At 35.1% G+C, this 19488-nt stretch overlaps 1 pseudogene; it reads left to right on the top strand.

Annotated features, from left to right (window-relative positions):
* Positions 1–570: 570 nt before the first annotated feature.
* LOC149562269 (uncharacterized) lies at positions 571–12768 on the top strand (annotated as a pseudogene).
* Positions 12769–19488: the final 6720 nt, after the last annotated feature.

The following is a 19488-nucleotide window of genomic DNA, read 5'->3' as shown; positions in this document are numbered from 1 at the left end:
AGAAAATGCAATTGACAGGTGTACAGCCTTATTCAATAACCTTTGTCATCATCCTCCATGCCTGTAGCAAAATTAGAGCTCTGGAACAAGGTATGGGAACTCATCAAAGCATAATAGGAGGAGCTTTTTCATTACATATTATAGTTTGAAATGATCTCTTAGAAATGTATACAAAATGTGGTAGCAAAAATAAAGAATGAGAATTATTTAATACGATGCCTCAAAGAAATGTGGTTTCTTAGATTGTAATGATTGCAGGAAATGCACAAACTCAATTTGGTGATAAGACTTTAGGAATTTTCAGGCAAATGCAATTGGTAGGAATAAAACCAAATCCAACAAACCTTTATCAGCATCCTCCCTACCTGTGCAAAAATATCAAACCCTCAGTTTCAAACCTACTCACAAGGGTTTGTAAATATCTTACATTCTATCTAGTTAAAATAATATGAACTCTAGTTATTTTGATGCTTACTAATAGTGATGTACAGTTGTCTTCATTATCTTAGTTGTTTGAGAAGTTTAATGGCTATTAATGGATCTAATTTGCATTTTGTTGTGTCGTAGCTCATGGTGTCCTTGTCTTTGTTTCTAATGGATGATCAATTTGATGCGGATTTTTTTGATAAGCTTGTGGATGATGAAGATGATTATCATGTTTCTAATACCAGAATGTTAAGAAATAGTACTTCGACTAATACTTCAAAAGTTGAGCCTGATGCAACTTTTATTGATAACACAAGTGATTCAATATCAAAATTGATATTGGATGCAACAGAAGATACAAAAAAGGCAGTGTCTTTAATTTTATTAGTACAATTTCAGGATTAGAGAAGATCCCACCAATCGCAATTGGGTCAACAAAAATATGTAATGAAAATAAGGGTTCTAATGTCGAGGGTTATAATAAGGAAGACACCCCTTCAGAAGGCTTCTCATCTAAGTAGAAGTAGTTATCCTTTGACGACGTGTTTAAGGAAGAAGAAGTGGTTATGGAGTCTAAGGAAAATGCATTTGCTAAAATTGGAGCTAATGAAGAGGTGGACTTTTTGATTAATGATACTCACGATGGATCCCAGGCAGGCACAAAATCTGCAGATAATGCATTTGGGAAACCTAGAAATAATGAAGAAGTGGACCCTTCGTTTAATGTAATTGATGATGGAATTGAGAAGGGTACAAACTCATTGGATTCAAAGGCAGAGTGAACAGGAAGCAAGAATATCTATACAAATGTTAGAGAAGTTCAATGGAGTTATTTTAATACAACAAATGTGGATTCTGATATAGGTGGCTTCGGGTCATATTCAGATTTTTATGCAAATTTTCCCAACGATATGGTGCAGCAAGCAGGGGAATCAGGGGTCGATTTTTTCTCTACTATAAACTATCATTTAGTAGGACAACCGATTTCTAATGCAAACATACCTTATCAGACACCCCAAGTTGTAGAGAATGGAATGCTTACTGCTTTGGATGTTGTTGCCCCTTAGCTACTAGCAAACAGATTGTCTGAAACTAAGTCATTTCACCAGTACAACAATGGGAAGTTTGAAGGGCATTATAACAGTTCAGTTTCTCTCGATCAATCTCACATTGTAGCAGATAGTCAGTATAATTATTTTAATAATGAATTGCAAAATGAGTATCTAGGGTGGAGGTATGATCAAGCAATAGGAGAATGGCATCAAGTGGAGGGGTATAAAACAACAGCTGCAGGTTCATCTATTGGGGATGGTCTCAAGAAAAATGAAATACAGTATAATTTGCAGTCTACCTAGAGCAGTGTTAGTTATGCCAGTTGGCAAGTCCAGGATAGTCAAATTTATCATGCTTAGAGTTCTATGGGATTGGCTGATCAAGTTCAATCAATAAATACAGATACCATCACTGCATCTAGACATGGATATGCAGACCAGACTAACCTTAATTGGCAACAGGAGTCATAGACTACCTCTCAAAATTAGGAGAATGTTTATTATGATCCTCAGTATCCATGATAGTATTATAACTTTGTTGCACAAGAGTGGCATCAGGTCACAAATTTCAATCAAATGGACCAGGGTCTAACATCCCATACAAACCATAGTCAAATAGAAAATGGTCAAACATCTTATTCAGTTGGATCCATAGAGGTATCTACATTTGGTATCCAACAAAAGTTGCATGAGAAAACTGAGATGTTAAATGGAGATAATAGTAGCATTTTTGCTTATAATAATCCTAGTTCAACTAAACATGATAATCAATTTAAAGGATTCGACATGCCAAGCACTACAACACCATGGTCAACATCTTCAAATGATTATTCTATTAGTAATGGGCAATGGGAAAGTTCTATTCCTCGGGAGAATATTTATGATGGAAACCAGGCTGGTGATGTTAAAGTTTCATCGATTAATGTGACTGGGGAAAAGTCAAATGATTCGCTCATTGGAAGTAGGAGTACTAGCTACACCATGGCTCCAAGCAAACAACGTGACTCAAATTAGATGGCAAGTTTTTATGTTCCAAGTTCTACCATTTACAATCCAGCTCTAGATGCATAGGGATAATGCTTCAACTCCTACTCTATTCAATCCTACAGCAAGAATACATAGCCAAGTGGATCAAGCAACCATTTTCATGTCCCAAATTATAATGTGTACAATCTAGGTGCAAGAACCCAAGGCCAGTTAGGTCAAGCTTCTGATTTTGATGTTCCAAATACTTTTGCATATAATCAATCTAATCAAGGATTCACTAGCCATCCTAGAGATACCAGTTTCCAAAATCCAACTCTAGATCCAAATGTTTATGTCTATAGTAATCGACAGGCAGATCAGAATTCTCAAGCCAGCCATGATTATCTTGGGAATACGCAAACAATAGATTATTCTCATAAGATGTATCAATTTGATCAGAATTCATAGCATATACCTCTGATCAACTCTTCCATGGAAGCAAGGTAATCTGAAGGTCATCCTGTCCATGCACTGGTGACATTTGGCTTTGGTGGAAAAATTGTGGTGTTCAATCCAAAAAACAATTTTAGCTTGCCATTTAGCTATGATTCTCAGGTGAGGTGTGAAGTTTGCTTAGAATTTTAAATTTGTTCTTGTGATTTGTATTTAATAATTATGAGTGATTCAATGAACTCATTCTTGAGCTTTTGCTCAATAGGATAACTTTTCTTTGAATTTTTAATCTAATTTATGATTTGCATGTTTGAATGCTTCAACAAACTCATTCTTGAGCTTTTCATAAGTAGGATAACAGTGGTGGTGTTGTGACAATACATAGAATGACACAGTTGATCAATGAAAACAATGGCAATGGAAGTGGATACATTGAAAATAATTACTTTGACACTCTCTATAGACAAGCTTTTTCAATCCCTCTTGGCGGTGGAAGTGTGGTAAGCAAAGAGAGTGAAAATATTGAGGAAGTAGTGTGACTAAGGACGAAATGACACAGAGAGATGTATTGATGTGGAATATGCCAAATTTTGTGCAAAACCACAGTCTAATGATAAATGGCGGCAGATAAAGCATGCAATAACATTTACAAAAAAAAATGAACAATATTACACAATTTTAGTAACGGTCATGATTAAAGTTTTTGAACAACAATTCTGTATGTGGCTCAAAGATGCTCATTGGGATCTTCCTTAACATCCACCTTAGAACATGCATGCAAACCTTAACTGCCAAGTCTCTTTTTTTCTATCATAGAGGCACATGTCATTACCGTGAGTGAATGCAGTGATAGGGTGAGTAACAATAGAGCATATTGACACAACGCAGGAATGCATACCCCAAGTTCACTGCCATTGTGAACTGTGAATTTACATGTGCACCATGGGAGGCTCCAATTATATACTTCCAAGATATCTAGAATCAATATTCCAGGTAAGAAAAATGGAAGTTCAACCGCTATAAATTGCACAAGATAGAAAAATTAAATTGTTGTGAGAGACCATTTTAAATATACGACAACAACTCTATGGAAATTTTTGAGCTTACAGTACAAAGAATAAAGGGGAAAATAATATTTCTACGTTGAAAAGAAATAGCCATAAGATAAATGGGAAAATAAAATAATAAAAGCTTTGTTATCTTGCATAATCTAATAACAAAATTGTACTTACCCAAAAAATATCCAATGCAACACCAATGAGGACAAATTGGCCCTAAACACCAAAGAGGGATTCTGCGAAAATAAAAGGAATGGTAAGCTTAAAGGCTAAATTGATCAATAACCTCTAGATCAAATACATTTAGACATTTTATTTGAGCATCATTACAAAATAATTATCTAGATACAAGTGCAATAAAAATGTCAGTCTACTTTGAGCCCTTGATCGATAAATGTAGTCAACGGGTGTGAAGACAAACTATGTGACTCTTACCAATCTTCTCACATGTTGTGTCAAGTTGGTAGCTCTTTGACAAGGTAGAGAGGTTCATGAGGACATAATTAGGAGTGGTTTTCTATCTGATGTCTTTGAGGGGAATTCCCTCATACACATGTATATGTTAAATGTGGGAGCATAAAGGATGTGCGTAAGTTGTTTGATAAAATGACTAAACATGATGTTGTGTCATGGAGTTCTATGATTGTACATTGTGTCATGCATGGTTCAACCTTTGATGCTCTTCAACTCTTTGAACATATGCAACATTCAAGCATGAAACTTTATCATATTACCTTTGTTGGGGTTGTGTGTGCTTGCTGTCATGCGGGTCTGGTCAGTGATGCTTGGCATTTCTTTCATTGCAAGAGGAAGGACTACAACATCAGACCTTTAGTGGAGCATTACACTTGCATGGTTGATCTTCTTCAAGTGCTGGCCATCTCAATGAGGCTTGGGACATAATTCAAATGATGCCAATGAAAGTGGGTGCTATTGTATGGGGGGCATTACTTGGGGCTTGTCAAATTCATCGCAACGTTGAAGTAGGAGAAATTGTAGCAGAACATATTTTTGAAATGCATCCTAAGAATCCTGCACACTATGTGATACTACCAAACTTTTATGCATTTTTTGGAAGGTGGGATGGTTTCAAAGTCTAGAGAGTGATGGAGGATAGAAAGGTCAAGAAAACACCAGGGTTAAGCTGAATCAAAAAAATAGGTAAATACTTTTGTTGTACAAAACATGTTGCATCCCTACATCTAAAGAAAGGAAACATCTTTTAAACAAATATGGTTAAAATCCTAAAAGCTAAAGGGAATAAAATGGTATTCACAGAGCCTACAGATGGCTAAACAAAACAGAGTAAATGCATGAAAAAAAAATCTTTGGTAAGGTTTGTGCCAAGAAATAAAAATGAGTTTTGTAGTACCAGAATACATGCATCTGAAAATTAAACTCAATGTAATCTCACTTGATGGAGTAGAGATCGGAGAGAGACAAAGAGGGTTTGATAGGGAAAGGTGATACTAACGCATAAATCAAATGTAGGATTTGAATAGTCTAAATCTTAGTCAACGATAGAGTACGGCTAGGGTGACCATAGGCAAGGAAGCATATTTTTCTAAAGCAGTATGAAGTTGAATTTTGGTTATAATTTATTGTATTCAAATCCTATGATCTTCAAACTTTACATGATTTTTAGATTTAAGTCTAGATTTAAGGGTTCGAGCTAGCAGAGAACTAAGGAAAGATCTACAACCTCTTACTATTTTCCTCCTATAATAATTAGATAACCTATTTCATTAAAAATAAACAAGATAAATTGCCCCCTACTTATCTATAGGGCACTAGATCAAATGGGAAATCATAAACTCCTAAAAAAAAAAGCCAAATATCTGTGCATGGATAGCCATTCTTTCAAAAACCCTATCTAATTTTATAATATATCTATGAGGTATTTTATGAGAAGTGAACTTACACAATGCACCGTTTCTTTTCAACCTCTGAAGTCCTAATGATGCAGCCTCCTCTGTTCCCCAAACTTCATTAGTTTGCTTCTACAATATCATTCACCATGTTCTTAGGTGGACTCCATGGAAAAAGACTAAATATTTTTTTTGAAGAAATCAATCTTAAAGATATGAGAGGGAAAATGAAAAACCTGAAAACAAGTGTAAAATACAAAATATTTTTGTGCAAGCACTAGGTATGATACTTGATGTGAAGAGCACATTAGAAAAGAAATGCCTGATGTGAAGAGCGTGTAGATAAAGAAACGCAAAGCACGGTGATAAGAAACTAGATACCCAGGTGTGGAGATGATGAAATGTAAAGCACCAGGGCAATACACTTGATTCCTGGGAATGGAGATGGAAAAATGCAAAGCATAGAAACAAGAGACTAGATCCCTGCTAGTACATTTAAACTGATCAAAATATTGAATAGGTTTTCTGCATTTAAATTGATAAAAATAATTTTTGACCAGCATAGTGACACTGATAATTTCCATTTCCATCATTATTCTTGCCACTGATAACTCAATATTCATGTCTGCCATTGTTTGCTTCAATTTATGGATGAGTTCGGTTGCAATTCCATCTGGTGATTTTTCGTTGCAATACTTCATCAATGAGTTGAGATGAAGTTTCACATGGTGATGCCCATGATAGGAGGATTAAATGAATCGTTTTTTTTTTTATAAGCTTTCATAAAGTTTGTTTTTGTAGTCTCGTGGTTTGAAAAAAACAATTAAAAATTAATATAATATAATATAATTAACTAAAAACATATCTTTACGACAAAATAAGATGGATCAGATGGATCAACACACTACATGCAACCATGTGCCTAGTAGCCTAATCACGAAATGTAGCACGAAATAAAAATTAAACTACACATCTACACATATGTAGTAAAACCAAATAAGCATAGCCACATACACATATGCATTATCTGGGAAATCAAATGGCTTGGCCAAGCACTTATAAGGCTAGATTTACCAGTAGAAGAAACAAGAACAACATGTATCCATTCTAAAGAACTAGCAGATAGAAGAAACTAAATGTGAAGAATCCATCTATCTTTCCCATAATTGCTACATTACACCCAACCATGAAGGAGAGTACAAATCTCAATGCTGCTCAACAACAAGATGTTCAACAATTTCTGATTTTATTAAAGAGAACACTTATGATTATTCCTTTCGTAGGGTACAGTCATCATATCAAGGTTGTTTGATTACTTTTGAAATTGATTCATCACATATAGATTGTTCTTCACATATAAGAGTGGTATGTTCTTCACAATCTACTCCCTTATACATCCCATCAATGCTCCACAATGAACATCATAGATGACATCACTTCCAAATCACAGGACTAGCAGCATCAAAAATATGCACACACCCTAGCCACCTAAGATCAAAGAAATCTTGAAAGAAAGATTCATAATTCTAAAGTCAAAGTCCAAAAAGGAGATACAAAACCAAAATAAAAGTGAAGAGTCACAATAGGTCACATAAGAAATTGGTGGCTCGGTGGTCATAAAGAACATAAAATTTCAACCTAGTCCTTCATCAGATCCAAGTTCATGAAACTGAACATGATAAAATGAAACCCAATTCACTTAAAGCACAATGACTCTCACTAGTCACCAAGAGGGAGTACATATTTAATGACACCTTGTGTCCAAGGGTCACTAAGAACATAACCAAACTTCTCATGCATCACATGCAACTTATCTTGATAATCACACATTGCATAATGAAACATGTAATACTTTTGCAAATGAAATCCATGTTCTTCCTACTTATCATATTAGGTTACTCAATGAACCTCATGAATTTGGCATAAAATAGAAATAAATTCTTGCACCACATGTGCATCACATGTCATTTACATAATAAAAAGACATTTTTCATTGCCATCACAATCCAAATCTTCATTTGTTAGGCTCTCATAGCTTAATGAAAAAGTCAACCATCCTTTGACTATCTCAATAGTTCAAATTTAATACCCCAATACGCGTATTATACCATCACATTGTTTAAAGTAAATATAATCATAAACATATGAGGTACATAGTTTACCAGTCATTCCATAAACTTTCCATTTTGGCAATCTTTAAAGGAATGCAATTTTAACTCAAAATCATGACATGCATAAGGAACATCATATCCTTCTACGTCAAAAGTAATCATAGCTAAGAGACACAACATGCAAACCATGTCATCATCTCATACAACATAAAGTAAACTAGTTGACTTACAGTTGTGTGTCTAGCATAGTGAACTCAAGGCCCAAGTGTGGAACCAAGAGCTCTGATACCCTATGTAAAGACTGCCCCTACAAAACCAATGCCACATCAACAATCTCCATAAAATGCAAAAAAATTCAATGAGAGTCAAAGTCTTTTGAATCTTGACCAGTCAAAATTAGTTGATTAACTATCATTAACTTTAACTAAAATGATACATATACATATATGCTCAAGTTAAAAAGAAACCATAATTTCTTTACCAGATTACCAATACCAGATACTGGATACTAGATAGTCTAACCATGATGACCAAGTTGAAATGAGCTCCAGAACCTTTCTAAGAACACAAAGGCGAGAGTATTGTAGGAGTGCTTTACCACCCTACCACGAAGCTGTTAAGCTTCCCCAGAATCTTTCTTGACATGAAAGATACCCAGCTCGGCATTGAGGAAGACTAAACAAGCAAAACTATGAGTAGTAATGGAATTGTGTAGCAAAATAGTCTCATAAATATTCAAGCGTCAAATAACATAATTCAGTAAGATGGAAAAACAACCTTGAAGCACATGATGGAGCCTAAAATTTGTCTCCATTTGCGAAATAATGTTGAGTATCTATATTTGCAATCAGAGGCAACAACAATTGAACTAAAGCAGTAATCATAAGTTTTACCTATAAATGAATTACCTCCAGAACTAGTAGCAATCATTCAAAAGAAATGGCAAGCTGATATCCTTATATTCAAAGGGATGCTAGACAATGCACTAGTAAGGCATGATTTGGTATGGTTCAACAAAGTGGTCGAGATTAAGATATCTGTACATGAGCATACAATGTATGGGAAAAGTTCCTATATCCATTAGCAACATTCAGCTACAATTGCGGCCCATCAAGACAAATGTGATACATATGAAAAGGTTATATAGCAACATCTATATAGTGATATTTTGAATGTAACATAATGTTTGTAGAGAAAGATATTGTTGTAATAGAGGTCCATATCATGAGTCTTACTGAGAAATTAACATATCGAGTTCTAAATGCATGGCTGAAGATAAATGTGTTGAGCAATGATTCTTGTATGTCTCCTGAGTATGTTTCATGATATCTTCATACAAAATCTAGAGTGCCTTAGTCCAGACATGGGTAAGAAATATACAGAAATGTATACAAATAAGTGGTTATCGAAGATCATGGATCTAGAGGAGGCATCAAAATGTGGAAAAAATCATTGCAAGTTCAGAAAAAGATTGACTAGGAGTTTGTAATAGTTGTAAAAGGCATTTATCACATTACATTGATTACAAACTTTGAGCAGACTTACACTTCAGATTTTATCAGAATTAAGAAGAGATTTCACGCGGCCTTTGAAGTCTGGGAATGATTAGAATATCTTTGAACACATTAATGAGAGAATAGGTAGAGATATCTTTAGAGAGGACAAGCAGAGATGAGGTAATATGAGAGAGAAAGCGAAGGATTCGTAACTACATGAGACACTAACAATCTTCAAATTTCCAGATGAGCAGTGATAAAATGGAAGCAAAAAAATGGTTCAATTGCTAGATCTTCTTCTCATAAGTTTTGAATGAGGACCATATTTTGACTCAAAATATTTTAGTTTGCATCAAGTAAGAGAAGAGCTTGCGGCATTTATCAAAGAAGGAACGATATCAATTCACATTTGCAAAGAAGGCAGAGTTTGAAAGCAGCATACTTAACATCTGTGCAAACTTAGTCCCAAGAGGGATGAATTAGGAAATGATGAAGAAAGCATTTTTTTTTAAAGATGAGTAATATATTTGCATTTTAATTCTGTATATGTCTTGGCAGGTGTGCATTCAGGCATGGGAGCCATCACCCACAGGAGAATTCAAGGGCAATAATATGCAAGCCTACAAAATGTTTGTATCTTCACCACGTTGAAGCAAATAAAGAGGAACCATCTGTAACGTGGATGAACCTCATGCATTGATCTATGCACCAAAGACGGGCCTAGCAGTGATAGTCATGAAGACTGAGAATGGTGCTTCTTCATCCCATTTTCTCCTGGCATTTTGTCGTACTGTTCAATTTTCCAATGGGATGAAGCTGCTCGTGAGAGGGTTTGCGGGAGTCATGAAGACCACTGCATAAAGGATGTGCTTGTTAGCGAAAAGCATGCATGGTTAAAGTCTGGGTCATTGCCAATATATAGAAGCCCGATAATGTTCTGAAAAAACATGTGAATCCGCTTGGAAATCAAGAAAAATATATATGAAGTCAGACATTACTCCTAGGTTGGAAAAGTTACGTTCGAACTTTAAAAGTGGATGCTTGCCAAGGAAGAATTTATATTTCCAATCTGTGTGTTCCAAGCATTCAAAGATTTCTTATTTTTTAATTCCTTAAAGAGAACCGAACTATATTAATTTTGGCTCACGATAGATAACAAATGGTCCGTTATTTGTTATGAAAGGTCACAGTGTTACAAGGAGAGTTTGGTGCCTTTTCTTGGGCTATAAATATAGATGTAAAAAACATAAGAGAGAGACAATACATTATTCATTATTCATATTTTAAATTTGTTTGCCTGCCTATGCACGATGATATATTATATTATTTTATTGGTGGAGAAATGAAGTTTTTGAGCTAAACCCGTGGGTTGAATTATAGAGTAAATTCATATGCAATTCTGGATAAATTCGCAGTAAATAGATCATCTATAAGGAGTGTCTTTATTGTGATTTTATTTCCGGAAAATTTATTTATTTTAATTTCGGAGTTTTAAATTATTATTAAGTTGTGTCCTTTGTAAATGTTTTTAATTTATTTATAGTTTGAATATATTAGACTTTATAAAGTTGTACGCCTCAACTGATAATGTTGACTTTGATTACCCGTTTAATTAGGCACTGGTCTTTTACTCCTAATTCATAATCCATATGCTAACAATTGTTTCATTTCTTTCCATTAGAGGAATTAATAGATTCATATGTTGTATTAATCTATATTTATTCTTTAACATTACTTCAATCATTTATTTTTCTTCTTAGTTCATAAATCACAAGTTTAAAGTTTTCAATAATTCTTGCCATTTTGAAAGCTTTTATTATCTTCGCGTTCTAACCGATATGCTTTAAGCATCTTGGATATAAAGCTATTATCCAGGATTAGGTACACCCGCCTCGGTTTTGCAGAGCCAGAAGCGCAGGGGATTTGGATCACATTGATCGATCTCGTCAAGTTGGCCTTAACCAATTGGATATCCCAACATCGAGCAGGCAAGGCTCATAGGATTCCAATCTACGGTTTTGGGAACCAATAGATTGGCGACTCTACTAGGGAGAGTTGCAATACAAACCCTAAGAGTTTCTAATTGTAGACTAGTAAGAGTTAGATTCTATTTGATTTGTTATTTTGATCTGGATTACTAAGTTTTTTATATTTGATATTATGCATTTTAATTTCTTTGAAGATTTCAATCTCATAATTATTTTATAAATCTAATTGCTTTGTGGAGATTCTATCTTGTAGAACTCCTGTACGTTTTTCTTTAAGCTTTTGTGTAGATTCAATCTTCGGTGAAGAATACTCTACTGGAAGGAAGAACTCAAATTCTTAAAGCTTATTCATGTCCTCCATTTCGAGGTGGTGACTCTATTGTCTTGTGATTGGTACTTTAACAGAAGGAGTGCCCAGATCATTAGTGACTCTGCTAAGGGAGTAGACTCAGAAGGAAGTTGTAGATCGTCTTTCAAATGCATCGATCATTTCAAAGAAAGCCTTTTGTTCTAGATGGCATTAGGCCATTGGATTTCAACAATTTTGATTATGAAATTAGCAGGTTATCTCCAAAGTTTTCACAATTGGTACCAAAATTTCATGGAGAATGGGATGAATCTGCAATTCAACATTTGGATGCATTCTATACATTTATAGAAGATTATGAGATTTGTTTGGAAGATCAAGTGATGATGTTGTTTGCTAGAACTTTAAAGGAAAATGCAAGACAAGCATATGAAGCACTACCTACACAATGTATTGCATCTTGGAAAGAATTTGAAGGATGGTTCCTATATGAATTTGATGATGCAAACCATGAAGAAGAGATGTGTTATGAACAATATGATGATCAAAGCTACAACATGGAAGAGGATCCTAAGATGTCTTCACTTGATGCCTTTTACAATTTGGAAAGATATGAAGGCGAGACTTCAGCACATTTGTTTTTGAGAGTAATGAACACTTACCATGAGATTCCATCAAACATAAAACCTCCTCACAAGGAATTTTTAAACAAAATTGTTAAGTTGAGAATCTTGCCAAAAGACCCTGATGTGAAGCTTCTTCTTCAGATATGGGAACAAGGTATTAAAGATGAAGCAAAGGATACCAAAGTAATACAAGAATATGATGATGTCTCAAATTCAACTACAGAGAAAATGGAAGAAGAATCTGATCATAATGAGAACAGTAAGGAATTAGAAGGTGAAAATGGAAATGATGAGGAGGATTCTCTTAGTGTGGATGAGATTTCAATCTTGTTAGATGTGGAATATCAAAAGTATGTTGAAAAGGGTGGTAAAAATTTTCTTCCTGTATATAAAGAAAAGCATATTGATGAGGTATAGATGTGTCATTTAATGAACAAGAAAATCTGATTTCTACAAGTCCATATTACTCTCATGAGGAGGAAAACAATGAACCCTAAGGAGTATAATTCTCATGAGGATGAAAAATTAAAAGATGTATATTGTTGTCAAAATACAGAAAATAATCTATTTGGATACAATTTCAAAGAGATTTCAAATCCCATATACGATGGACTAGTGGAAGAGAATGAAGAGTATAGCCCTTCTTCATTTTTAGATTTTGAAGATAGTGTGAGCATACATAGAGAAGAAGATGCATCTAGGCATGATTACAAAATCACTTTAGATCTTTTATTCAATGAAATAATAGAGAATTTGAACATAATATTTTGTGAAAATGAAGTAGGACAACATGAAGAAGTTTCAGATGAAGGTTCTTTTGAGGATATTCCCGAGGTCGTTTTCTTGAGTCCACCATTTGAAGAAGAGTTTATAGATCAAATATATCAGCACAATGATGATATGCCTAAGGATGATTCTAAATATAATGAAAATCATAGCATATGTGAAGCAGTATATTCAGAGGAAGAGCTATTTTTCAATCTATTTTGCTATCAACATTTGCATTTTGAATGTGAGACTGAGGTGCGATCGAATAAGGAGGATGTGGTTCAAATTGGTGTTGAAAGTTCTCCAAATATCCTACCTAATCAAATTCCTAATAAAACTGAAGCAATAGTTCCTATGACAGATCAAAAACATAAGGGTGTTCTATTCAGCATGGATTACAATGTACCTGAAGGTCTCTCAGAGGTTAAACAAAAGTCGAATACCAAGGATTACATTAATAAAGAAGAGTTGGTAAATATTGTTCATGATTGTGACACATTTGATATAGGTATGAGGTATATATAGCATACCGAGGTAAGTATCCATGAGAATTCTAAGATGACTCTAAGTTTTCATCACATTATTTCTAAGGATTTAATTTCTTTTTATACTAATCAAATGAGTGATGCAAGAGGTCATATAGTTGAGTTAATTAGTGATGAAATTTATTTCTTTTCTATTAATCTCGTTGATAAGACAAAGATAAATTCTAATCCGAGACAAGTGGTGAATGAAATGCACAGGTTATGTAATGATTGTTTTCTAACACTTGTTAATGGATTGGATTTTTTGTTCAGCAAGTTCAAAGTATTGCAGGATCAAAACCAAGTATTTGATCGAGGAAAGAAGTGATGTTTATTTTTGGGGGGCCGGGGGGCCACCCAATTTTCACCTAGCATCATGATAAACATGGATGCTCGATCTGCTCCTCCAGAGATAACTGAGATCTCATTATGCCCGCAAGGGGCATATGTCCCCAATCAGAGCCACTGATGGAGCCTAAAATTTGTCTCCATTTGCGAAATAATGTTGAGTATCTATATTTGCAATCAGAGGCAACAACAACTGAACTAAAGTAGTAATCAAAAATTTTAACTGTAAATGAATTACCTCCAGAACTAGCAGCAATCATTCAAAAGAAATGGCAAGCTAGAATCCTTATATTCAAAGGGATGCTAGACAATGCACTAGTAAGGCATGATTTGGTACGATCAACAAAGTGGTCGAGATTAAGATATCTGTACATGAGCATACAATGTATGGGAAAATTTTCTATATCCATTAGCAACATTCAACTATAGTTGCGGCCCATCAAGACAAATGTGATACATATGCAAAGGTTATACAGCAACATCTATATAGTGATATTTTGAATGTAACATAATGTTTGTAGAGAAAGATATTGTTGTAATAGAGGTCCATATCATGAGTCTTGCTGAGAAATTAACATATCGAGTTCTGAATGCATGGTTGAAGATAAATGTGTTGAGCAATGATTCTTGTATGTCTCCTGAGTATGTTTCACGATATCTTCATACAAAATCTAGAGTGCCTTAGTCCAGACATGGGTAAGAAATATACAGAAATGTATACAAATAAGTGGTTATCGGAGATCATGGATCTAGAGGAGGCATCAAAATGTGGAAAAAATCATTGCAAGTTTAGAAAAAGATTGACTAGGAGTTTGTAACAGTTGTAAAAGGCATTTATCGCATTACATTGATTACAGACTTTGAGCAAACTTACACTTCAGATTTTATCAGAATTAAGAAGAGATTTCACGCGGCCTTTGAAGTCTGGGAATGATTAGAATATCTTTGAAAACGTTAATCAGAGAATAGGTAGAGATGTCTTCAGGGAGGACAAGCAAAGATGAGGTAATATGAGATAGAGAGAGTGAAGGATTCGTAACTACATGAGACACTAACAATCTTCAGATTTCCAGATGTGCAGCGATAAAATGGAAGCAGAAAAATGGTTCAATTGCTAGATATTCTTCTCATAAGTTTTGAATGAGGACCATATTTTGACTCAAAATATTTTAGTTTGCATCAAGTAAGAGAAGAGCTTGTGGCATTTATCAAAGAAGGAACGATATCAATTCACATTTGCAAAGAAGGCAGAGTTTGAAAGCAGCATACTTAACATCTGTGCAGACTTAGTCCCAAGAGGGATGAATTAGGAAATGATTAAGAAAGCATTTTTTTTTAAAGATGAGTAATATATTTGCATTTTAATTCTGTATATGTCTTGGCAGGTGTGCATTCAGGCATGGGAGCCATCACCCGCAGGAGAATTCAAGGGCAATAATATGCAAGCCTACAAAATGTTTGTATCTTCACCACGTTGAAGCAGATAAAGAGGAACCATCTGTAATGTGGATGAACCTCATGGGTTGATCTATGCACCAGAGATGGGCCCAACAGTGATAGTCATGAAGACTGAGAATGGTGCTTCTTCATCCCATTTTCTCTCGGCATTTTGTCGTACTGTTCAGTTTTCCAATGGGATGAAGTTGTTTGCAAGAGGGTTTGCGGGAGTCGTGAAGGCCACTGCATAAAGGATGTGCTTGTTAGTGAAAAGCATGCGTGGTTAAAGTCTGGGTCATTTCCAATATACAAAAGCTCGATAATGTTCTGAAAAAACATGTGAATCCACTTGGAAATCAAGAAAAATATATATGAAGTCAGACATTACTCCTAGGTTGGAAAAGTTACGTTCGAACTTTAAAAGTGGACGCTGCCAAGGAAGAATTTATATTTCCAATCTGTGCATTCCAAGCATTCAAAGATTTCTTATTTTTTAATTCCTTAAAGAGAACCGAACTATTTAAATTTTGGCTCATGATAGGTAACAAATGGTTCGTTATTTGTTATGAAAGGTCACGGTGTTACAAGGAGAGTTTGGTGCCTTTTCTTGGGCTATAAATATAGATGTAAAAAACATAAGAGAGAGACAATACATTATTCATTATTCATATTTTAAATTTTTTTGCCTGCCTATGCACGATGATATATTATATTATTTTATTGGTGGAGAAATGAAGTTTTTGAGCTAAGCCTGTGGGTTGAATTACGGAGTAAATTCATATGCGATTTCGGATAAATTCGCAGTAAATAGATCATCTGTAAGGAGTGTCTTTATTGTGATTTTATTTTCGGCAAATTTATTTATTTTAATTTCGAAGTTTTAAACTATTATTAAGTTGTGTCCTTTGTTAATGTTTTAATTTATTTATAGTTTGAATATATTAGACTTTATAAAATTGTACGTCTCAACTGATAATGTTGACTCTAATTACCCATTTAATTAGGCACTAGTCTTTTACTCCTGATGCATAATCCATATGTTGGCAATTGTTTCATTTCTTTCCATTAGAGGAATTAATATATTCATATGTTGTATTAATATGTATTTATTCTTTAACATTACTTCAATCATTTATTTTTCTTCTTAGTTCATAAATCGCAAGTTTAAAGTTTTCAATAATTCTTGCCATTTTGAAAGCTTTTATTATCTTCGCATTCTAACCGATCTGCTTTAAGCATCTTGGATATAAAGTTGTTGTCCAGGATCAGGTACACCCACCTCAGTTTTACAGAGCCGAAAGCACAGGGGATTTGGATCACATTGATCGATCTCGTCAAGTTGGCCTTAACCAATTGGATATCCTAGCATCGAGCAGGCAAGGCTCATAGGATTCCAATCTGCGATTTTAGGAACCAACAGTACATAGTATCCCTTATGCATGTCCCATCATTATACATGGCTATCAATTCAAAAATCATACATCAATAGTTATATCCTCCAAAGGTATTCTACACTTAACACCTCTCAAGACAATGCAAAAGATGCATAAAGAAGAAAGTCATCAACATTCCTTAATCTACATGTACAGATCTTTTGATGACTGACTTGGGCTTGTTGCATTACATTCTTGAGATTGAGATCCTTCAGTCTCCTTCTGGGATCACCATCACACAGTCCAAGTGTGCTCTAGATTTACTCTCGAGGTTTCATATGGCTGACTGTAAGCCTGCTCCGACTCCCTTCCTTTCTGGAGTCAAACTTGAGGCTCAATGTTCTTCTCCACTTGTTGATGGCACTTTGTATCGCCAACTTGTTGGGAGTCTCATTTATCTGACTCATACGAGACCTGACATCTCCTATGCTGTAGGCATGGTGTCTCGATTCATGCAGGAGCCCCATGAACTGCACTGGAAAGCAGCCAAGCGAATCCTTCACTACATTCAGGGTTCTCATAGTTGTGGGATTCACTACGCAGCAGGTATTGAGCTTGATTTGGTGGGCTAAACAGATTTAGATTGGGCAGGTGATTCTGAGGATCGTAAGTCTAGTTCAAGGTATAGCTTCTCACTTGGGTCAGGTCCTATTTGTTGGTCGAGCAAAAAGCAATCTGTTATTGCTCTATCTTCTATTGAGGCTGAGTATCGGGGGGCTGTAAATGCCGCCACTGAGACCATTTGGCTTCAACATCTTCTCACTGAGTTTGATATCCAAATTAGATGGCCATCAATCATATTTTGTGACAACCAGACTGCCATTCACATCTCATAGAATTTGGTTCATCATCAGCGGACCAAACACATAGAGGTCCACATGCACTACATCTAGGAGCTCATCCATGGTCATGTCATTGACCTTCGCTATTGTTCGAGTTCCGAGAAAGTTGCTGATATCTTCACCAAACCCTTCACTGAGAGCAAGTTCCTTCATTTGTGAGCTTTTTTGGGGGTGCAAGATGCTTCATCTTTTGGGGGGGCCTCTTCCTCTCACTCGGAGTCCTGACTTTTTTTTGGGGGGTCTCTTTTCTCTCTCTTTTGGAAAATCTTATGTACATGGGTACCTCATCAAGCTTGACTAGCCGAGACCCATTTCTACATCCACCTAAGCTTTGCTTATGGGGGGGTGTTAGTGTAGTTTTTTATTTTTTCTATTTTGCTAAGTTTTTCCTACACTTTTAATAGTCTCACTTAGGTTAATAAAGCATGTCTTATTAGGTGAATGGTTGTGAGGTGTCACCTTCCTACATGTGAGCATCCATTAGCTATCTTGGGAAGATACTTTGCTATCTTTAGTCCGATAGATGGTTGCTCCTCATTGGTTGGTGTTGCCACCTCCTCCCTCTTCCTAGCCTATATAAGCATGCTACCTAGCTTGTATTTGCATCTCTTGTTTTTGCATCCTCTTAATGCTATTTTGCTTCTAGCATTTGCATTTCTCTCTTGGAGACTAACTTTGTGTTGCTAGTTTGATTTTGTGTCATTTGCGTTCATAGTTTAGATATTTATTCTTTGAACTAGTTTTTTAGGTTATTAATCTTTTCAGATTCTAACAAAATTTACGAATGTACTCAACAACATTCATTATAACAATATTCTTCATAAATATAATAATTTGAGAACGAATCCCAATGCACTATCTACACATAGGCAAGCTTCAAACATAACTAAAATCTTTTAATAAATGTACTTATTACAACCTATGTCATTAAGCTACGTGTCCATTCCAAACGTGTCATTAATCTTTCTTGTCCCTCAAACTAGCAATACAACCAATTACTAATTTGTTTTTAGGTTCTTTTCAATTGTAATCTATGATATTTGACACAATGTATATTCAACACACTATATTCAATTAATGATCAGCATAATAAGTTTGACTGCACCCTACAACGTATGCTAATTCGACAATAACTCATAACACTTTCTATTGTTGTGGTTAGGGTATATCACCATGGACATGATGGGGTTGTAGGTGAGTCCACCAAATATACCTTAACCACAGATTCATTAATATGGCTTATAAAGCCATTTTGAGTGCTCAAGGGTAAATAAACCTAAATTCATGCTCACAGCATCCCTTGTGGGGAACTTACCAAGATTCAATAGATAAAAGCAATTAAACTTTGCGGAGGAATTGGTTAAATATCAACAATGCACTCACAATTTGCAATAACAACCATCCACATTTAACATTTCCACAGAAAACATATCATGACACAATCACATCGTCTTAAATAGACAGTACAAGACAAGAAGTAGACGAACTACAAGTTTTTCAGGTAGGGTCACACGCCCACATAAATTTCCATCTCCACAATAGAATGTGAGATGTTGAGTGATGATTTTTAAGGTTAAAATGCCTCTATTCAAAGGCTTCGGCTGCATTCCACACAATTTCAAATATGTGCTAATTAAGGAAGAATTGTATTTGTTTCAATGAGCCACCCTACAACGAGGTATTTATTGTTGACTATTCTAGATTTATTTTCCTCTAGGTTCTCTATTGGAAAATGGCGTGGCATTCGTCTATGATCGTTCACTGACTAAACCACAGATTCAAAAC

This window comes from Cupressus sempervirens, chromosome 4 (assembly GCF_028749045.1).
Source record: "Cupressus sempervirens isolate cs-2001-9-10 chromosome 4, ASM2874904v1, whole genome shotgun sequence".
NCBI lineage: Eukaryota > Viridiplantae > Streptophyta > Pinopsida > Cupressales > Cupressaceae > Cupressus > Cupressus sempervirens.
This window is presented reverse-complemented; position numbering and strand designations above follow the sequence as displayed.